The sequence below is a fragment of the Malaclemys terrapin genome, chromosome 2 (genome assembly GCF_027887155.1).
Source record: "Malaclemys terrapin pileata isolate rMalTer1 chromosome 2, rMalTer1.hap1, whole genome shotgun sequence".
In the NCBI taxonomy this organism is placed as follows: Eukaryota; Metazoa; Chordata; order Testudines; family Emydidae; genus Malaclemys; species Malaclemys terrapin.
The window spans coordinates 197,615,561-197,638,319 of NC_071506.1; the positions used below are offsets into that span (position 1 = coordinate 197,615,561).

At 41.1% G+C, this 22,759-nt stretch overlaps 1 protein-coding gene across 8 annotated transcripts in view; it reads left to right on the plus strand.

Annotated features, from left to right (window-relative positions):
• Nucleotides 1-22,759, plus strand: part of ELMO1 (engulfment and cell motility 1) — a 453,353-nt gene that overhangs the window by 319,676 nt on the left and 110,918 nt on the right. Inside the window, exon 1 of one of the 8 annotated variants that reach the window (XM_054019262.1) lies at nt 21,972-22,413. The exons of the other annotated variants lie outside the window; for them this stretch is intronic. The gene's annotated coding sequence lies outside the window, so the exon portion shown is untranslated. Of the gene's footprint in view, nt 1-21,971; nt 22,414-22,759 lie in introns of those variants that run through there. 8 annotated transcript variants of the gene reach the window in all.

Genomic DNA, 22,759 nt, shown 5'->3' on the forward strand with positions numbered 1-22,759 from the left:
TTCAGGTGACATTATAAAACAAGAAGCGGGCAGGATTATCTCCTGCATATGTAAACAAACTTGTATGTCTGAGCGATTGGCTGAACAAGAAGTAGGACTGAGTGGATTTGCAGGCTCTAAAATTTTACAATATTTTATTTTTAAATGCAGGGGTTTTTGTACATAATTCTACATTTGTAAGTTCAACTTTCATGATCGAGATTGCACTACAGTACTTATATTAAGTTAATTAAAAATACTATTTATTTTGGAAAAAGAACCAGAGTACTTGTGGCACCTTAGAGACTAACAATTTATTAGAGCATAAGCTTTCATGGACTGCAGCCCACTTCTTCGGATGCATATCAAGCATTTAAATTGAACTTTGAAGTAGGGCTGTCGATTAATTGCAGTCCACGAAAGCTTATGCTCTAATAAATTTGTTAGTCTCTAAGGTGCCACAAGTACTCTTGTTCTTTTTGCGGATACAGACTAACACGGCTGCTACTTTGAAACCTATTTCTTTTGGGTTTTTTTACGGTGCAAATACTTGTAACCAAAAAGAAATATAAGGTGAGCACTGTACACTTTGTATTCTGTGTTGTAATTTAAGTTAATATATTTGAAAATGTAGAAAACATCCAAAATATTTAAATAAATGGTATTCTATTATTGTTTAACAGTGCGATTAATTATGATTACTTTTTTTAATCGCTTGACAGCCGTACTTTGAAGCAATAAGAAAAAAAACTGCTGGCCCTTTTCTGCCCACTATGATATACAAAGGCAAGCTCATAACTTCTTAAAAAAAAAAAAAAAAAAAACTTCTAGCTTTTACACTGAAAATATCATGTGCTCACTTCCTTCTCTTTGCCAGATGGCTCTGTAATCTTTGGAAGAGCGTCCTAAAATAGTGGTGTCACATCAGGCTACTGGAGCTGTGCAGTAAGTGGGATGCTGATTAATGCAATAATCCTGTAAAATTATCCATGGAGGCAGAACGTTATGTGACCTCTGCATGGAGTTCCATTGAATTCATGGGAGCTCCATGTAGTTGTAAGGTACAGCCACATGAATCATTTTATCAGGATAAGGAGCTAAGAATAAAGCTCAGGTTACAGATTTGTGTTGCTCCTTATTTTATGTAATCCAAAGACCTTGCCAAGGTCCTCCCAGGGGGAGAGATAGCTCAGTGGTTTGAGCATTGGCCTGCTAAACCGAGGGTTGTGAGCTCAATCCTTGAGGGGGCCATTTGGGGATTTAGTTGTAGATTGGTCCTACTTTGAGCAGGGGGTTGGACTAGATGACCTCCTGAGGTCCCTCCTAACCCTGAGATTCTATGAAATATTCTATGAAGGGAGCAGCAGGATGGGAGAGGATATAGTGAAATAATCACTTAGGTCTTTATCAGGAAGGAATTGTTACAGGGGAAACATTTTAAGGGTGAAATCCTGCCCCATTGAAATCAATGGCAGTTTTGCTATTGACTTCAATGGCGCCAGTTTTTCACCTTTTACTTTGCTTTCCAGTTCACCTTTCAACTACATTGCAAACAGGAAGTGCAGAGAGACAAGGTAATACTTCAGTAGGCATCATATTATTGTTGTTTTTTAAAAATCAAAAATTGTGTTCCACTGAAAAGGTGATTTTGCATGAAGAGAAGACTGAGCATTGGTCTACACTACAAACTACACTACAAACTGGTATACCTACGTCCCTCAGGGTGTGGAGGTGGATTACCTACACTCTCCTGTCGGAGTAGATAGCGTCTTCACTAAGCACTACAGTGGCACAGCTGCACCAGTATAGTGCTGAAGTGTAAACAGGTCCTCAGACATAGACGACTGGTGCCTCCCCATACAGGGGGTGGGGGGAGGGGCACCAACTAAAGGGGAGGACATGTGACCTCCCCACATCTCCTCCCCAGCCCAGGGCCCCCCCCGGCTCTTCCTGCCCCTTCCCCGCCCTACGTTACCTGTGGGGGGAGATGGGACACTCTGTCCTCCCATTGTGTCAGCTCTCCCTTGGCATGTTTGGCTTCCCTCCCTAGCAGCCAGACCTGGGCAGGGAGTGGGACGGAGCTACTCCTGTTCTCTGCTCCATGTACAATAGCAGCTGCCTCAGCGAGAGCCTGGCTGGGGAGGGGCAGCAGTGGCCGCCCGCTTCCTGCCCAGGTTCAACTTCCGGGGACAAGGGCTGACTCCAAGCATCCAGCTCGCTCGGCCGCTGGCCCCAGTAGTCGAGGCTGTGCAGGGGGCAGCCCGCCGCCGGCACCGCCAGGCGCTCTCCCAGGCAGCATCCCAGCATGGCTCTGGTCCAGCCCCTTCTGCTCCAGCTCTGGCCCCTCCCCTTCTTCTTCCCACCCGAGCAGATGCTGTGTTGGCACTTGACCCTGCATATCTTCCCCTCACCCCGCCAGTGGATCACCTCTGCCCTCTGAGGTGAATGAATGCCCGCTTGGGCGCTGCCTAGAAAAAGAGAGATTGCCTAGGGCAGGGAACAAAAGGGTCTGGGTGGACAAAACATTCATTACAATCAAAGCATCTAGGTAAATAAAATAAAAATCTCTGCTCTTGATATGCAGTATCTTAGGTTTATTTCATCCTGCTGCTTAAGTGTCTGATTTTATTTTACTATGGTGGTTTATTATTCATTTTCTAATAAGAACTACAGTGGTCTAGCCTTAGTTTCCCCCTTCTTTCTATCATGCAACACAGCTCAGACTAAACACAAGTGTCTTGTTGAATATTTGCAAACTGATGATGGGTCTCCTTTTCTAAAAGCCTGGATTCCCCTGACTGAATGGATTCCGCTCTTTCATTCCATAATTAAGACCATTTGTTACTGTAGATCTCATACATGCTTTAACACCCTGTAGATGGCAATTTAAAAAAACTGTTGCCTCTTCATGCTTTCAAAGCACTCTTCATTTTCATCACTGTGGGTGCAAATAGGGCCAATAAACACCCTTAGCTTTCAATAGGGTGATTGTACTGTGAACTACTAACCATGCTTTTTTGTACTCTCCATAAAAATGTTTGGCATTGGAAGAAATTCTGTTACTTTCATGCAAGCTGTATCAGTCAGTCAGTGAAATGATATAAACTAACTAAAACTGTCACCCGAACAAAACATGTTGTGATATTGCCACTGTCATGCTCTGTTTAAAGTGATGATAAAAATCAAATCGTGGGAACCCCGCTCATCTTCGAATTTGTATTTCTTCTTTGTAATGTATGTTTCCATAATTTGGTTAAATCAGAGGTGCATGGCATATGGCTTTTTGCTGCATGAATTGCTGCTGATGTAAATGTCAGTGAGCATATAATTCCAGATTTTCATTTTGTAAATCACAATGCAGGGTTCAGCCTGAAAGCTCCCTAGACTATAGACCTTATTATAGGCGAATAAAAAAAAAGGGGGGGGAGGAATGACGTCTGAGATTTTCTTTCAGTTGAAATGAGGTTATCATGATGAATGATGTAGCTGACAATGAGATTTTTATAGCCTATCTTAGAGTAGCAGAGGAACTCAAATTATTATTGGCTCACTTTAAGTAATTGTAATCTAAACAGCACTGTGGTTGAAGAGCGGGAGTGAAAATCATTCAGATGGCTTTTTCTTTTAAACAAAGCAAGGTTTTCCTTTTGTCCTTATACAAGTGTCCTTGTTTGTCATCTGAAATTTACATCTCTTGTATTGTCTTGATCAAATACAGCGGTTGCCATTAAAAAGCCAACATTTGCCAATTAGAGATACTGCTGTTTCCCCCTATTCTTAGAACAGGAGATAACAGCCCTGTGTTTGACAAAATGTGCAGCAGGTCACCAGTTAGATGATCTAGATGACTCATTGCACCAGGGTAAGCAGAGTTGGTGAGCCTTCAAAGCGATAAAGACAAATGAGTGTAGCCTGCTGGAGGATAGAAAGAGACATGGTGAGTGAGAGATGAGCTTCTGAGTTAATCCAGTGAGCAAAATGGGAATTGTTCACATCTCCTCACTGATTCAGTCTAATTATCTGCAGTCTTAGAAAGCCAGTACAGTAACTCCTCACTTAAAGTCGTCCCAGTTAACGTTGTTTTGTTGTTACGTTGCTGATCAATTAGGGAACATGCTCATTTAAAGTTGTGCAATACTCCCTTATAATGTTGTTTGGCAGCCGCCAGCTTTGTCCACTGCTTGCAGAAAGAGCAGCCCGTTGCAGCTAGTGGGTTGGGGCTTGGAACCAGGGTGGCTTGGCAGCTTCCTGCTCCCTTAAATTCCCTGTGTGGCAGCCGCCCAGCAGGCTATCAATTGCCGGCAGTTCAGCTGACCCTCCCCCCACTGCCATGTGCTGCTCCTGCCCTCTGCCTTGGAGCTGCTCCTGTGAGTCTCTTGCTTGCTGGGTGGGAAGGAAGGGGGCTAATATCAGGGTGTCCCCCTCCCCCCTGCTCCTGCCACCTGCTTACCCTATCTCCATAGAGCGGGGGAAGGAGGGGAAGGACACAACAGGGCTCAGGACAGAGGGAGCTTGAAGGCAGCTGCTGCTGTCTCAACTTCCTGATCTACTTAAAAAGGCAATGTACTTAGAGTGGGGTCAGTGTACTTAAAGGGGCAATGTAATATTGTGCAAGTCGTGACTGCAGCATTGGACAAATAATTTGAGGTCGCATGGGCGAATTGCCTTGGAGCCCAGAGGCAGTACAGAAATGAATACCAATCCCATTGTTAATATCACTGGAATAGAAACCAGAATCTCTGATTAAAGAACTTGCTGCCTCAGTTAAGTACAGTAAAAAACATGACTATGAAAACTGAAATGCTCAAGGTCTCTACTTGCATCAAGGATGTTAGGCTGGTAGGCTACTACTGGAAGGAACTGAAGTGCTATGACATTTCACAGGGTACCCAGTATTATGAGGCACTTCACCACCATCTGCCCATAGCATGAGGAAATCTTGTATTTGTCTTGTGCTTGCTATGGATCACCTCCCTGAAACCACCTGCCTCTGGCAACACAAGCACTGTCTTCCAGGCCCCGAAAGGCCTCTCTCCCTCCCTCTCTCTCTCTCTCTCTCTCTCTATATATATATATATATACATACAGGTTAGCAATAGGGGCACACCAACCCCTGAGTCCTCTGAGTGTTCCCTGTAGTGTTCAGCCCCTTATCCACCTAAACACAGAATTACCAGGCCTGCTATTCTTAAAAGATCAGTACATTGCACTTTTAGAGCACAGCTCTGCTGTATACACAGCACTTATATATATTTATAGTGAAAACAAAAATAAGTTTATCGTCAAAGAACAGAGATTCAAGTTATAGTGAGTATGAATATTGGAAACAAATGGTTACAGATAAAACAAGATTATAACTCACTTGCTAGAGACTAAACTTAATTAATGAGGTATTCCTCTATCTCTTACAAGAAAGCTTACCCCAAGTTCTTTCCCCATCATTTTCAACCAGTTTGGTTGAGATCCCCCTTCTCACAAGATCAAGCCCGCTGACCCCTTGTCCTCATAGATTGAAGGACTGTCTAGTGGGTCATATGCATCCATTATAGTTTCCAAAGTTCATTGTATAACCCCTAAACAGGATAACTCCTGCTGTTCATCTTGTCCTGTTAATTTCCTCTCTTTGAAGATTTCACAATCCTTCGTTAGCTTTTGGTTCAGATTTATGAGTGGAGGCCCATTGTGAACCATATAATACTTAATTTACACATAAACAGACAGACAAACATTTCTTGACTGAAAGAGAGCCTGTTTTTCACCTTTATTGGTAACAAGGCCCTAGACGCAGACCTGAAGAACATAATTTTCAGAGTACAGACATAACTTCTAACATGAAATCTGTACATGTGTTTTGCAGTGAGATTGATGACCAATGTGGCACAGACTTATTAGAAAGCAACAGAGAGTCCTGTGGCACCTTTAAGACTAACAGATGTATTGGAGCATAAGCTTTCGTGGGTGAATGCCCACTTCGTCGGATGCATGTAATGGAAATTTCCAGGGGCACGTATAAATATGCTGGCAAGAATCAGTCTGGAGATAACGAGGTTAGTTCAATCAGGGAGGGTGAGGTCCTCTGCAGATTGAACTAACCTCCCTGAGTGAACCCTCCCTGATTGAACTAACCTCGTTATCTCCAGACTGATTCTTGCCAGCATATTTATACGTGCCCCTGGAAATTTCCATTACATGCATCCGACGAAGTGGGCATTCACCCACGAAAGCTTATGCTCCAATACATCTGTTAGTCTTAAAGGTGCCACAGGACTCTCTGTTGCTTTTTACAGATCCAGACTAACACGGCTACTCCTCTGATACTAGACTTATTAGAGACCTCACTTGACTCCTCTGGGTGAACTAGAATGTAGATACCAGACCCAGGGGATTCCTGTAACCCATATACATCCCTTATTCCTGCTGCCAGTTGGTATCAAGAGGTCCCTGGATCACAAGTGTCTAGGGAAATAGATTCCACACATGGTTTGAACTGCATTATGACATGATTCACTCTGGAGGTGTATCTTAGGCTACATCTAACCTGGGATTTAGGGCTGTGATTGCCAACATGTATAGACATACTCACACTACCTCTCATTGAGCTAGTTCTCTAACAATAGTAGTGTAGCCACAGTAGCATGGGCTAGTCACCCTGAGTACATACCCAGGGGATCCGGTTGAGATTGTACTCTGGGTGACTAGCCAGTGCTACCGCTCACCACTGCTTGTGTTACCATGGTTACCCTGCTATTTTTAGTGCACCAGCTCTGCCAGAGCTCCATGAGAGCTAGTGCAAGTATGTCTGATGTGAGCTAGAAATCACACCCTCAGTTCCACTTGTAGCTGTCCCCTTAGCGCTTTAATCTTCAGGTCCCAACAAGACAAACTCAGCACTCCTTCCTTTGCCCTTCTGTTAATATGGGTCCTTATGGTAAGGCCTTAATATATGGAGATATCCCTATCTCATAGAGCTGGAAGGGACCTCGAAAGGTCATTGAGTCCAGCCCCCTGCCTTCACTAGCAAGTACTGATTTTTGCCCCAGATCTCTAAGTGGCCCCCTCAGAGATTGAACTCACAACCCTGGGTTTAGCAGGCCAATGCTCAAACCACTGAGCTAGCCCTTATAAACCAAGCTTATGCCTGCACTGTATGGATATTCAAAATCCACTGGCACGTTTTATAAGAATAAGTGTTTGTCCTGTTGTGCTTGACCAAATGTCCTAGGGAAATTGGAAAGCCAGTTTATCCCTATACAGTGTGAGCATATTAATAACCATCTAAGACTTATTTTAGTCTACTTCATAGTGAGAAGAGTGTCTGAAAAACACCAAATGGGGTTCTGGGACATCATTATTTTTGCAAACACAGAAGTAAAGAGGGCAATTTCATAGTTGCCAACATTTTAAGATTCTTTTCCAAGGATTCTTCTCCAGCTAAGCCAGCGTATGGAAACTGCCAAAGAGCTGTGCACCCATCCTGGTGGATTTTAGGTTACTTTTAATCTGAATGCTCAGCTCGTAACTCCTCCTCCCTATTAAACTCCATTTTGTGATGTTATAAAAAAAATACACATAAACTAGTGATTGAGGAACTTCAAATGTGGGATTCAGAACAAACACTCAGAAATTCAGATGCTTTTCTGTTCCAGCTCCCTTTCTCCTCTCCCCCCCCCCCCCCCCATATGACCCCTTTCTCCCAACAGACTTATCCCGGTCTGTGGCTGTCATCTTGAGGGGCTGAGAGAGGCCCATTTGCTGCTACTGCTCATCCAGGTGGCTGGGGAGGGAGGAATGGTAGGACTTTTCTCACAACCTGTGGCTTTTTTCTCACTTTCTCTGCTGAAGAGGGCCAAGTCCCATATTCCAGCTTTCTCCGCCAAACTGATTCTTTCCACCACCACCCTTTTCACCACCCAATAGGTACTCTCATTTAGTCTATTGGCTATTCTGCTCAATGGCCTCTAGTTATAGAAGGCAAAACAAACCCCTCAGGCTGTACTAATGGCCACAGTCCCTGGGTTCTGAACAACTGGGACTGCTTGCAGCTATGTATTTTCATTACTGAAAGGAAACTGAAGGGCATTATTTAAGTTAAAAGACAAAAAAAAACAAAATCAAGCAAACATTACAATTTCCTCTTCCTAAATATGAACCTGGGCACTTGACCAAGCAAAGTGTCCCTTACATGCACTAATAAAAACAATACCTTTTAATAATGAAAAAATCAAATTGGGAATTCTTTTTTTCCTGCCCAACTCCACATGCACTGTACTAGCAGACTATGTTTGTTTGAGGACAAGAATTTTGCCACTGAGCTAGTGAATAAACCTTAGACACATGCACACACGCACGATGTGAATGGGTACCAGCTACAGAAAAACTGTTGGGAGTAGTTTGCTTTATTTTTAAAATGAAAATCTCTATATAAAACTTTGTTGCACTAGTATGTTTTTCTTTGCCTTGTTGCCTTTAAGCTATAAAGAAGAACAGAATGTTTTATAGCTGCTCAATTTGCTTTAGTTATTACCATGTGAAAGAATTTGATGATTCTAATTTCCTTCTCTACGCTTCTTGATTTTAGTACTATAGTAACACTTCAATATCTGTTGTTGATTTGACGATAGCCAGGACTTTCTCATTAGTTTTCTGCTACACCACTATCCTGAGGACATACAATCACCAAATTCAAATGGGGGACTGGCAGTAGTTTAATTTAATTTTTGCTGAGTTAATTGTACAATTTGCATGCTGGCTGTGCTTAGAAGTGGCTTCCTCTTTTGGAGATTGACACATTTACAAACTACTTGTTTCATTGCTCAATATGAAATATACATAAATAATCACTGTTTATTTAAAACCAAGTGTTTTTAAAACCAAGGCAGAAAAAAATAGAATGAGCCAATATCATGTAATTTGTCAAACGTTAAAGAAGATAAGAAGAGTAGAGCTGGCCAGAAAACAAGAATTATAGGTTGTGAAAAATGTTGAGGTTTCAGAATTTTTCATTCCTCATGTGATGGGGGGAGGGAAGAGAGTAAGAACCCCACCCCAGAATAGCCCAGTGGTTAGGGCACTCACATGGAAGACCCAGGTTCAAGGGCTTGCTCTGCCTGATCCAGTGCTTGCCCTTACTACTGGCCTGTTCTGGGGGCTTTGTCTGGTTTTGATGAGAACTTCCATCAAGGACCTAAGAAACCTTTCTAATGAAGGTTTTGTCAAAACTGATACATTTTCACAAAAAGTTTGTTTTGACAAATCAGCATTTTCCAACAACAAGAGAAGTTCTGTCCAAAAATTCCAGGTCAGGCTCTGGAGAAGATTCTCCCTCTGATACAGTAATCACCATTAGAATATCAGCATGTCCCAAGTTACTGTATGGTGATATCTGAGATCAGTTTTCACTGACACTTAGAAGAGGAGACTTATATAGCACATGTATGGTAAAGGTTGGTGTGACATTACCCAGGATATAATCTGGACCAATGAATAGCTGTGTGCCCTCAGTTCTCCAACAGAGGGTGCCTCTTGCACTGCTTTGCTGTGAGAGCTACCACTCCTGGTCTGCTCACACACAGCCTGCAGCAAGTAAGTTACTCCCAATTATATTGTCTGAGTGCTATAGCACTCCATGAATTACACTGCAGAGTAACATCAGCAAATTCCCAGTCTCAGACTTCCCCCCCAGAAATGTACATCTTGTACTTCCCAGCACTCTCCTGGACAATACAAGTTCATATAAAGTCTGTCATTTTATTAATAGAAAATGATATGCACAAAACCTGTTCTCCCAAATGGAGTTTCCCAAACACTTCAATCCAAACACGTTGGTTTAGATAAAACAATAAAACAAGTTTATTGACTACAAAAGAGAGATTTTAAGTGACTACAAGTAATGAGGCATAAAAGTCAAAATTGGTTACAAGAAAATAAAAATAAAACACAACAAATGCCTACTTAACAAGCTAGAGTGAATTCAAAGCAAAGCGTCTCTCACCACGTTTCACCAGTCTTACTGGCTGAATTTCTTTGTCAGGATTCCTCCCCCAGTCCAGTTCTGCTTCCTTGTTCTTCAGGTGGTGTTGATGCTGTGGATAGAGAGACAAGGAGAGATATTTTGGGGCACCTGCTCTTCTTTCTTATAGTTCTTTCTCTTCTTCAAGAATCATCTCCAGCTGAGTTTCAGGAGACAAAAAGTCTGTGTGGATGGGAACCCTACACAGCTGTTTCTTTTTCAAGATGTAGATTTTTTGCCCACACCCTTTTTCCTCCCAAAGAATGGCCTTTTGACTAGATGATGGTCCATTTGATTTTGTTGACACCTGGCTGAGGCATCGGCTAGCTTTTTAGCTCTGGGGAACTGGTTTGTGACTGCTCCCCAGACTTGGAAAATATTTTAGTAATCTAATGCAGTATAATCTCATAATTTTACATCCAATGTTTCCACATACATATTTTACCAGGACAATACTGATCAGCAAATTTTGAGTGTTCAGATGACACTTCACATGGTACAATGTGTATGAAATGTATCATAGTCCCGTAAAAGGGCTAAACATAGGGGTACAGATTGTCACAGCTGGTAAATGTTTTTAATGATTTCTATTGTAGTTTGCCCTTTGTGTTTCCAGCCCAAGTTGTTGTTGTTATTTATTTGTAGCACATTTGCTTAGTGGCCCCAACTGACATCGTGACCCCATTCCTCTAGGCATTGTACAAACATATATATTAAGAGAGAATTCTTGACCCCGACAGATTATAATCTAAGTAGACAAGACAAAGAGTAGCAGAAAAGAAGTATCATTATCCCCACTTTACAGGTGGGGAACTGAGGCAAAGAAAAATCGAGTGACTTGCTGAAGGTCACATGGAAAGTCAGGGGACTGAGCTGGGAACTGAACCCATATCACCTGTCCACAAGACTATCCTCCTTCAGAGGGCTAACACATTCATTTTACTTAGTCTGACAGCACACATCCATTGGTAGGCAAGGACTTGATTCATGGAGGCAACACCTTCAGCATAGATACCGGTTTCCCCCCTTTATTTACATATCATTTAAAAGCAATGAAGTTTATAGATGCAGAGTCAGGTGGATTTTTGTTATGAACTGGCAAAGTGATAATATGTTGGGATTTGGAGAGCAAAGAGGAGGATGAGGAGAAAACTAAGAGATGGCAGTCATATAATCTTTCAGTACATTATCCTTCATACATAACAGCCCAAGCAGGAAAGATTAGAGAACTTGAGCTGTCAAATGAAAAATTAAGTTAAAATGTTCGTTTTTCTCTATTTTTAAATGATGGTGACGATTATCGTTGTACATGACAAATATTTAGATGTGTGCTTAAGGGCAGTATATGCAACGCTTGCTGTTACCACCGAGACATGCTGGGGCCAGTAACACTCACAACTACCCCAATCCTGCAACTTGATCCTGCAAATGCCATAAACAACCCCATTGTTCTCAGTGGGACTCAATGTGGGCACAAGTTTTGGTTGCAGGATTGGGGCCTTGAAATCTGAGTGCTTCCATCTCTCGATGACCTGATGGTAGGTGCAAATAAGGTATTGCAAATGCAAAGGGAGACAGGGACTCCATCTAGCTGAACCACACTCTGTTAATGCATTGTGAAGGCTGGGCTGATGCCTGCAGACTGTGAACACACCTGGCCTGAGTAGGTGGGACTATTCAGGCGAGTAAGGGCTGCAGGAGCAGACCCTTGGACTAGCTCGGATCAGTGAGGGTGACGGGATCAACCAGTTGTTACTGTTTCAGAGAGGGGTGTTATTGGAAGCTATACATTTTAAAAGCAAATACTGTACCTACAGCTGTACTGACAATTAGAATAACAGGGCTGCGCAGGAATCAGAGCAGCAGCACATCATATTTCAAAACAGTGCAAAGTATTACCGGGGAGAAAATTAAGAGCTGCTAAAAATATATTCACGGACTGGAGAAAGAAAAACAGGCAGAAGAAAATGTGCAGGTTCCATTAAGCTGCAGAAATTTTCTGTGGACACACCAAGGTACTTTTTCAAAGCAGCATATGGGGTTTATTCTGGTGGCTCTAATTTTAACATGAATGGGAGTCACGTGGCATACTCCCGGCATATGGCTTTGAAAATATCCCCCTGAGCAGTTAAGGAAGACTGAAACCTCTTCAAAATTATTTTTCTACCAATTCTGAAATGTTTATAAATGAAGGCACTGATGGATTTAAAGCAGCCCTACACAGTATAAAGTGGAAATATAACAGATAAAAAGATATTGACCAAGTGCTGTAAATACGCTTGTGTTCCAATCTACAGGGAACTGAACCTGGAGGAAGAAAACCTGGGTCTGCTCCCACTTTGGCCACTGATTCTGTGTGGCCTTGACCTTTTTGTGTCTGTTTCACTAAGATTATTATGCCTGCCGACTCTGGTAAAATGCTTTGGTATTCAGATAGCTGCATTTTCACAATCATATGTCAGCACAGTTCCATAATGTTACTTTTTAGGGTAACAATATACTCAAATTCTCTGCATTCTAGTTGCTTTCATTGATTTGCTGCATCTGAGTTGGAAAGGCTCTACTTAGAGCAAAGAATAATTTAAAAAACAGCTGAGTTCTGTTTTTCTGTCTCTGACTTTCCTCCTCTCTGTGGTTTCTGGTGACTGTATAGATGATCACAGAGGGCCAGAGCAACTGCCAGGTGTCCATCTTCTCTCTCCTATGTTATCTCTCTGAAGTACCAGAAAGAGGGTTTTGACTGACTAGTCTCAGGTCATTGAGCTATCAGACCTATGTTGCAGTGTCGCCTGGCTCATTTATGACAAGCTTTTGCTTTGAACAATCGTGAAATAAACACTTGCCACCTGATGAGAGTGAAAAGGGTGTACAATACATTTCAAAGTGGTGCAGCAAATGTGTCTGGAATATACATTTTGTAGTTATAAAATTCCCAGATATGCTGATAGATGAAGGTTTCCCAGTGGAAATTCCAAGGACACTGTGACATCATTTGGAGAACCAAGACTTTCCAGGTAAAATTGGAGTGCTTGGTCTCTTTATTGGGTCTTGAATATCTAGCACTTTTATGGAAAATCTAGAGAGTACTATTCTTTTTCAAAAATCAATTGAAATCAACCTTAGGAGGCCCAACAGTTTTGGTATTTTTCCTTCTGAGTTGAGAGATCTTTGATATGGTGCTTAGCAGGGGCGGCTCCAGGCACCAGTGCAGCAAGCGCGTGCCTGGGGCGACAAGCCGCAGGGGGCAGTGTGCTGGTCGCCGTGAGGGTGGCAGTCAGGCAACCTTTGGTGGCATGCCTGCGGGAGGTCTGTCGGTTCCATGGCTTCGGCAGCAATTCGGCGGTGGGTACGCCGAAGGCGCGGGACTGGCAGATCATGCGCAGAAACGCCGCCGAATTCACGTAACCAGCAGACCGCCCGTAGGCATGCCACCGAAGGTGCCTGACTGTCGTGCTTGGGGCGGCAAAAAACATAGAGCCACCGCTGGTGCTTAGGTGAAATGTATTTGTTAACAAAACTTGATTTTATAGTGCCTCTCAGAGAACTGTTCTAGCATGCATTCGCTACTATATACAGAGGAAAGGATGGAAAAAGTAGCAACAACAAAACACCCACAGAGTGGTGAGTAAAATCTTCCTAGAAAACGGATGATATTAAATTAGATCCCTGCAAGTACATTTTTAATTTTTGATGCCTGCGTTAGCAGTCAGGAACAGCAAAGAACTGAAGGCAGGGTGGTTGTAATGGGCTCCTTGGTGCTTTGCCAACAGAACCATTATCCTCTGAATTAAAATAAAAATTCTCCTGAGGAAACTCATATTGGCATATAGTCACATGACACAGCTGACAGGCAATGCCTGTGGCTGTGAATACAGTGTGCATCTTCTAAAGAGCCCCATTCTTTATGCTTTGAGGGAGAGCTTGATTTAAGAGGAGTGAATTGCAGGGTGGGGTTTGTCTCTGTGATGGCAGGCATGGTGATGCTGCAGCGTTGATGGCATGTTTAGTATGTGGATGATTAAGAGAGAAGTAAAAAGCATTCGGAAGATCAATTAGAGGAAGACTCATTAACTGGAAGGAAGTTCTGAGCAGATGGGATAGCCTTGACGAAATGAGCCAAAACACACACACAGTTGGGCTTGGTGCGTGGGCTAAATGGTGAGACATGTTTGTTGGAGAGAAGGTTCAGTGAGTGCTTTCCAACAGCTGGTCCTTCCTACTAGTCTTAAGAGAGAGAACAGTTTCAGTAGTCACTTGAAATGTTTTGAAGCAGGTAGAATACTATACCCATAAAAACTTTAGTCGTGAATAAAAATGGAGTATAGTTCTATCTGTTCAGTCAGCAGTTGTATTTGCAAGGCAAAACGGAAGGTGGGAAGTTGCTTACTCTTTCCCTTTTTAATTTTTTTTTTTTTTTTTTTTTTTTGGCTAAGGGTATGTTGGGGTCAGGGGTGCGTTATTTACTGGTATTATGTAGGTTGCCACTTTCAGAGCTTCAGAATCTCCTCTTGGTCTTCAGAGCTTGTCATTCATTATTTTTATAATATACATTTGAAATTCTGTGAAATCAAAATAGGTTGTTAAGTTTTTCCTTTCACAGGTGTCTTTGTTGTTGATTTGTTACATCCAGACAGTGCCCCTCCATTTCTCTTCTTTCCAAAGTGGAGAGTCTGAAGCTTTTCCTCCTGATGTTCCCCCAGCCCATCTAGCCTGGTTGGAACTTCCATTTAAAACACTGGATACAACAAGCAATTTAAAAAAGAGACTACTATGTGAGTGCACAGAGCAACACTCATGTACACCTCTACCCCGATATAATGCTGTCCTCGGGAGCCAAAAAATCTTACCGCGTTATAGGTGAAACCGCATTATATCAAACTTGCTTTGATCTGCCGGAGCAGCCCCGTCCCCCCAGAGCACTGCTTTACCGCGTTATATTCGAATTCGTGTTATATCGGGTCACATTATATCGAGGTAGAGGTGTATATGTATATGCAATGTGTTGCATTCATGTGTGTATGCCACACATGTGTGCATATATGTGTGTGTGTGTGTGTGTGTGCAAGCATGCACATTTACATATACATATACATGAATGTTGCTATGCTGGGAGTAGTCTGAAAAATAGAGCACATTTGCTTATTAGGTAATTGCCCTGTGTGACCATTTTTTATTCATATTTTCAATGCAAAACTTTTCCTTCAATATTGCCAATTTAAGGAAGCAAGCAAGTAATAAGCAGTGAATTACATTATTTTCTATTCAGCTTAATTTTGTTCCCAAGGTTGGGGGGAAGGCAGATAGATTTGTAGGGTAGTTTGAGCTGTTCTAGAAAGGCAATGTTATTTAATGGTCGAACAAGACACTAGTCATCAGGACTTCTGGGTTCTATTCCCAGCTCTGCCATTAAGTTTAGTCTTGGAAAAGCCCTGTCACCTTTCTGTGCCTCAGTTTACCCCTCTTCTACGTGTATGTTCTGATATTTACCTACCTTGTAAGGGTCTGATGAGGCTTCACTGATGCTAAATCCTCTGATGAAAGGCACTATGGAAAGATATAGTGTTATTAATGAAATTTTCATAATCATACTAATATACTTTCTCCAAAGGCTGCTGTACATGTGATTGTTGCTTTTAAATGCCGAGATCAGAAAATGTTCAAATTTTAACAAAAAGTAAATCAAAATGCTAGTTTTTCCAAAGCCACTCATATAAATACCTACAAGTCCTGTAGAAGTTAAAAGGTTTTCAGTGATGTTCTCTGGCCCACTGTTCTTAATGTTATATTAGGTTAATACTTAAGACTGCATTTTCAGGGTAGTAAACATTTTCACACTAGTAACTTTTTTCCCCTTTCAACAAAAAAATGTGAGACTTTTGAATTGAACAGATTTAATGTGGCTGCATGGCAGATGCACTGACACACAAACTGCTGCAGTCTCTGGGGTGAATAATCTCCTCTTTAGATAGTTCCCAAGTATCTCTTTATGTAATTCACATATTAAAAACACATACATGATTATTTACACAATAAAGCATGGTAGCTCCAGAATCATTAGTTTAGCATAGACATTTCTGGGAGCATTTTATTAAATTATTTTCTCCTTTCGTTTTCGTATCTACTCTTAAAAATATAAAAAGCAAATGACCCATAAATCGTCTTTTTATTATTTTATGTGACCAAGTAGAGATCACATCAACACGTTCTGATAGAAGATGAGCATAACATAATACTGAGCAGTTGATATTTCTGCTAGCATTTACCCGTATACACACTTCCTGCCAAGTATTCAATTTAATACACATGTGAGGGAGAGGGTGAGTGGTAGGAAGCAAAGATCTATTTTATTCCCCTTCATTGCAACAGCATCAATGCATCAATAGCACCCTTGTATGCTGCTCACTTCCCCTCATGCTAACAGAGAACCTTAAAGGATGCTCTTGGAGTTGGACTCTCTGCATCAGAGGTAAATTCAGTCTTTGTCGTTAGTGAAGTGAGTGTTAGGGGAGCAGCTAAAGCCAGATGCCCCGTAGACCATTGTTGGCAGAGGGTGCAGCAGTATAAGATTACTTCTGTGCTGGCCAAATGCGTTCAAAGCAGAGAGAGTAAAAGAAGGAAAGTTCTAACTTGATTAACAGATGTGGAAGTCCTTCTCGACAAGGTGATTAAGTATTTTGGCATTGGACAAAATTATATAGTTGGTTGAATCGAAAAACCCAAGTGTAGAAGTCTGGCTTGTAACACCCCCAGAGAGGGGAAGTTTTATATTTTGTAACACCCCAGAGATCATTTCTGTTGGCCTTGCAATTTTATGCTTCAAATATTACCTATAGAAATTCTGGAGTTGATGGTCTGAATTCTTCAGCTATCTTTTATGCACTGGCTTGATGTATAATTGATCTGTAGTTCTGGAATCACCACTGTATATGGTATATATTTGAGATGACTAGATTTATAGGTTGCAGAGAGCTGCAGGGCTGGTTTGTGATATTTATTTATTTATTTTTGGTGATGGATAAAAAACTGCCCTTGTGTATGGCCTTTACAAACCTAAATCACATTTTAGAGTTGCTTTTTCAGATAAACATTTGATATTTCAAGTCCTAAGGTCAGGTGTCATTGTCACCAGGCTGTGCCCAATACTTCTTATCAAAAGCCACTGACCTTAAAATCTAACCACTGCAAAGAGGAATATTCACCATTTTATGGATTTTGGTTACTCTGTTTTTTAAACCTGAGGTTCTCATTTTTATTTTCCCATGTAAATATTTTGGATCAACTTGATAGCTGGTGTATTTATTTCTTCAAGTCTGTTCATTTCCTACTCCTGTTACACAGGAATCATCTTGCAAAAGAGATCCTAAGTAGTGAAACCACGTTTGTAGAGGAATGTGACTTCAACAAATTATAAAAGTTGAAGGGTATATTTGCTGCTTATTGCATTGGCCAAGCATAATTGAAAACTTCCACTATTATAATTGTTATGCATATTAATATCTATAGTTTATGATTTTTCATTTTTCATTTCAGAATAGATATCTGAACTTTGCAGACATTAATAAACCCACATAAGCCCTTTTTTAGTGAGGCAAATATTATTATTCCATTTTACAGAGATGTTGAGGTGAAGTGACTTGCCCTCAGTGTCTCAACGAGTTAGCATTGGAATTGGAACTGGAACCCCAAAGTCATGACTCTCCAGCCCACCTGCTGCCGACCTCCCAGCTTTCATATAAATCATAGACATTAGAGGTGGAAAAGACTTAACAGATGATCTTGTCAATTCCCCCAGCCACTGCATAATTGATTTCTGTGCTAAGTTCTGCTGAGTTGGAGGACCTTAGTTGTCAGAGGAGATGAAAAAGCATTGCAGTCCCAGTGTTACTAGACAGACCAGGTGTGTCTGTCTTCAGATATTGCCCGACGTCTCAGGAGCCCAAAGGTCAAGCTTTATTTGTATAAAACTAGTGGAATTCTTGTTTAATATGGAGGTGCACTTTATGGAGGCTAGAAGCCCCTGCATCTGAAAGGAAGGCAGCTTTGATTAAGATGAAGTACCACATGCTGAAAAAAATAGTCTCTTTGCCTCACATCTCGGTATTGGGGTCAGGGCTGCATTGTAGAACTCTGTAGGCTACATTTGATTCTCAGGCTGCACTTTAAGCAAGATAGAGAAATACAAGATGCAACAACTGAGCAAACTGGAGGAAGGGGTGTGCAGGACCAGTGATGCAGGAGCAGTCTTACATACTCCTCAAATTATAAATACAGTAATCTCCAGGAGAGGTACATTTGAGTCAGAGGATGATAAAGATGATTCTATCTCAATGGGGAAAGTGCTGTGTGCTCCAAACAGCAAATCATATCTCCTTACAGTAGGCATGAGTTTTAAATGTTCTGTGCCTCTGCATTTCCCTCTGACTTCACTGGGAGCTATGGTTATAGACCAGGCTAATCTGATTTGCAAAGGGGTGTGTGTATATCACACACACACACACACACACACAATGTGCATATTATTTTTTTCTCAGTCCTACTACAAACCACACTGTATATCTGTCTGGAGGCAATATATGTGATATATAACCTAAAATTAATTTTGTCTGTCTGTCTTGTATATGTAAAATTTCCCATATTGGCTTTTTGTGGGATAGCTCACATATTTCTATGTAAAAAACACTATCAAAAGTGTGCAAAAAAATTTTAGTAAAAAGAAATTGGCCCATTTTCAAGAGGAAAAAAAATCATTTTTTTCATGAATTTGGAGAAAAAGTCATTAAATCAAACTGAATGAAAAATCATCAGACTTGAAGGTTTTTGATATGTTTTTAAATATTTTCTGTGGCCCTAATTATTAATGCCTGCCTGAGGGAGTAGAGACTCAAAAGAAAGATATGGGTTTGCCTCTAGAATGAATGCTTCAACCTTGCAAATAGACTATCGTGTGGGTAGAACATTCACCCAGAATTTGCAGTTATCAGCTAATCATCCCATTGAAAAGAAGGAGCTTTTGTCACCACAGAGAAACTACAGCTGCTGTGATTCTGTTGGAAGTCTGTGAAGACCCCATCCCAGTAGATGTCTATCTTCTTTGGGAGGCCACATAGGCTCCAAACATCTTCTAGCACCAGTTGGAGATGTAATGCTGTTGATTGTACTAACCTGCTCTTGTAAGGTGAGAAGACAATACTGATGATAATTACTGCTGAGTCAACGTGCAGTAACTTCCATGTGAATTTTCACTTGGAAATCCACAGTCTTATGGGGAGAATGCAGCTGTTCTCTAATTCCACTTCTTCCTACCAACAAAATATCTTTTCCCAACTTCTGTTTGCTGTGTCTGCTTGACCTGATGGATTCACCTTGATTTTTGTATGGGCCTGTTCTATATAGGTTCAATGGTCTGGTCTTGCATCCCTGGAGCCCTATAGTTCATCTGTCACCAGTGCTTATATGGCCCCCCTTTACCATAATATCTGAGCACATCATAATCTTACGTATTTATCCTCAAAACATGCTTGTGAGGAAGGGAAGTGCTATTATCCTCATTTTACAGAGAAGGAAGCTAAGATGACACAGTCAAAGTCACTTACACAAGCTCACAGAGGAAATCTGTACCACAGAAGGGATTGAACATGGATTTCCTGAGTTCCAAACAAACACCTTAATCAGTGATGCTCTTTCTTCTCATTAGCATGAAATCAGTTGGATTGGGGAGATGACCAAGGAGTATGGAAACTGAGCCTAAAGGAGGGTTCACCCTATACTTCAAAACAATATTGATCATCATCTTTGCCTGTGATGGTGATTTGTTAAGCAGATTGAGCATGAATGAATGGTCTTGCACTCTGTATATCATACCACAGTACTGGCAAAAAGAACTATTCATCTGATTAGGAAGTTCTCCAATTTAATATTGCCTTAAAAGCAAAATTACTGTGCAGAGGCTCACTGGGACTGTGATGTATGATCCTTCTTTGTATTGCATTTTATTTTATTTTATTTATTTGTTTGTTTCTATTCTATGTAGCTATCCTAAGCTCTTAGTGGTAACAAAGCTTTAAATCCACATAGTCCATAAAACACAACAACAAATAACAAAATAAACAATTGCAATGCTTGTGTACATTTGCTTGCATATAAATAAGATAAACCTTTCACTTTATTTCCCTTGCCCTCAAACTAACCTCATCCCAAATGCCTGGAGAAATAAAGATGGCTTTTTCAGCACACCCTGATGGTTAACAAATCTGGCTATAAATTAGCCCTTCCCTCCCCCAAAATGCAAATTGGCTGCCTTCTGCAATTTAATGTTTCAAAACTAAAAGAGTGACCATAAATGACAAGAATGCTGGATAATGATTTATAAAGATATTCACTCTCAAGAAAGCAGCTGACTGCATTATTTTAAATATCTAGTAACACAAAAGCTGAGAAAAGATAATGAAATGTGAAAAGTTGCTCCTAATCCATAGGAAATCCAGTTTGTTGTGCATGATTAAAAAAGCATTTGTTTTCTCTAAAATGAATGCTTATGTGCCAGCATTGCAGCCTAGTGACGTGAGCACAGATGATTCTTAAACGTGGCCATTTACAATACTTAATACAGTGGTTCTGTAGAATACTTGAGTATTTTTTTTTCCAAATAACGGGCCCCTTCCTTCTTCTTCTCTGTTTAGTAAGTTCAAACACATTCATGTAAATATATTGACAGAGAGGTGTTTCCATCTCTGTGTAGCTGAGGTACTTATATGGTCCCCATTACCATAATGTCTGGGCACTTTACAATCTTTAATCCTTGCAACACCCCTGTAAGGTACAGCAGGGCTGCTATTTCCATTTTACAGACTCAATAACTGAGCACATAAAGGCTAAGTGTCTTGCCCAAGGTCACAAAGAAGTTAGTGGCAGAACATTGAATCTGAGCCTCCTAAGTCTCAGGCTAGTGACCACTGGACCATCATTCCTCTTTTTTTCCCCATTGTATCCCCCACTTTACTTCCCCAAATCACGCAATGCTTACTCCTTCTGCTCCAGGGCTGGATAGGAATGACCCATATTTCTGAATTGCAATCCACATGGCAGATGAAGGTTTTTCCTGTTGACAGTAGAACATGTAGGCAGGATGGTGAGTATGAACCTGGAGTCAAGGCTTGGGGGGCTAAGGTAGGGGATGTTAAAGACCATTTGGGGAGCAGGTCATTAAAAGAGGCATACAGGTGCCTATAAACCACTAATAAAATAATGTTATTTCCGAAAGTTGAGCAGTAGAAATAAATTGCCCAGGGTCAGGTTGTAGATCCTCTTGGTTTGGGTTTGCATGCGAGTGTTACAGTAATATATTTCCTGGGGCCCACAGAAAAGCTGGGAAGCTAAATCTAACATTTTCATAGCCTGTGCATCTATTTTTGTCCTGTGATTGATAGAATGAATAATCAAACCCAAAATATCATTAAGATCAGCAATCTGTGTATACATATATAAGCAATACTGTCTGGCTAGAGATGTGTATATCCCTCAGTGTATATGTACATGATGGCATGCCAGTACACATCACATACATATATGTATGTGTGCACTTCCGTATATGTATGTGCAGGTTCTCATGGTATATGTTAGTAGAGGTGAAGCAAATATATGTCTGTGTCTGTATATGCATGTATGCGTTAACATTGTGTGTATGCAAAGGGAAAGCAACTACGTGTGTGTGTTTTCCCAGGGTATATGTAAGGAGAAAGCAAACTCTCAATCAAATAAGTAGTGAGAGTGGAAAAAAGATGAGATTGCAGTTGATTATGAGTCTGGCAGCAGATGTTCTACACAAATCTAGCTCGCTGCATCCAGTCTGTTTCCATGGTGATGGAATCAGTAATTGTTAAGCTCAGGCGCTCTCCCCTCCTCTTCTCCCAGCAAGGTGGAAGCTGGATATGAGTCTGAACTCTCCCTAGACAATTGCCAGGCCCTAAAAAATAGCAGGAGGGCTGATGGAGTGGGAGATACAGAGACAGGGAGCTATTATTTTTCCCTTTATGATACTAGAAGTGAGGCGCTCTTCCTAGAAAATATAGTCTCTGAAGATGCTAAATAAATGGGCAGGAGTTTCCCTGAAATGGAGGCTCGCTGTGATTGGCTGCTGTTTCCTATGTTCTTGCCAATTGGAGCACAATTGGGCTCCAACACTCTAAACATAAGCAAAGCTACATGCTTATTCTTTTGGACTTGAAGTATACACCGGGCAAAGGTGTGCAAAGGAGGGGGTCTCCTTTCACATAGCTAAACTGAAAACGGATCTCATTAAAGAGCTTCATCGGAGACCATCTGCTATTGAAGCACGTTGTTCCGTCCACAGAAAGCATTAAGTCATTTCCATGCTGTAGTATAGGAGGCAAATTTGTCATCGGGAACGATGGAACTACAGGATCTCTGTAAGTAAATCTCTGTGTATACTTATCCTGGTATTTCAGTCTGAGAACAGATCAATAAATAGTTTATCCACCAAGGAAGAGGAAGGCAGATTAGCAACAACTGTAAATAGCACAAAGAGGGGCTTTTTATTTGTTCGTTTCACATCTAGCTAGATATGGTTTTATTAATGTCTCTAGACATCAGACGTACAGTAGTTATCTATTAGCTGTTTGTATTGCCTTGGGTTATCATTTAGCCTAATTAGGATTAGTATATGGAAGGGTTTTATATTTTGCTAGGTAATTCAGACTGTTTCTCTATTTTAATAAAGAAAGTGAATCTCTTACCCCAAACTACATGGAATAG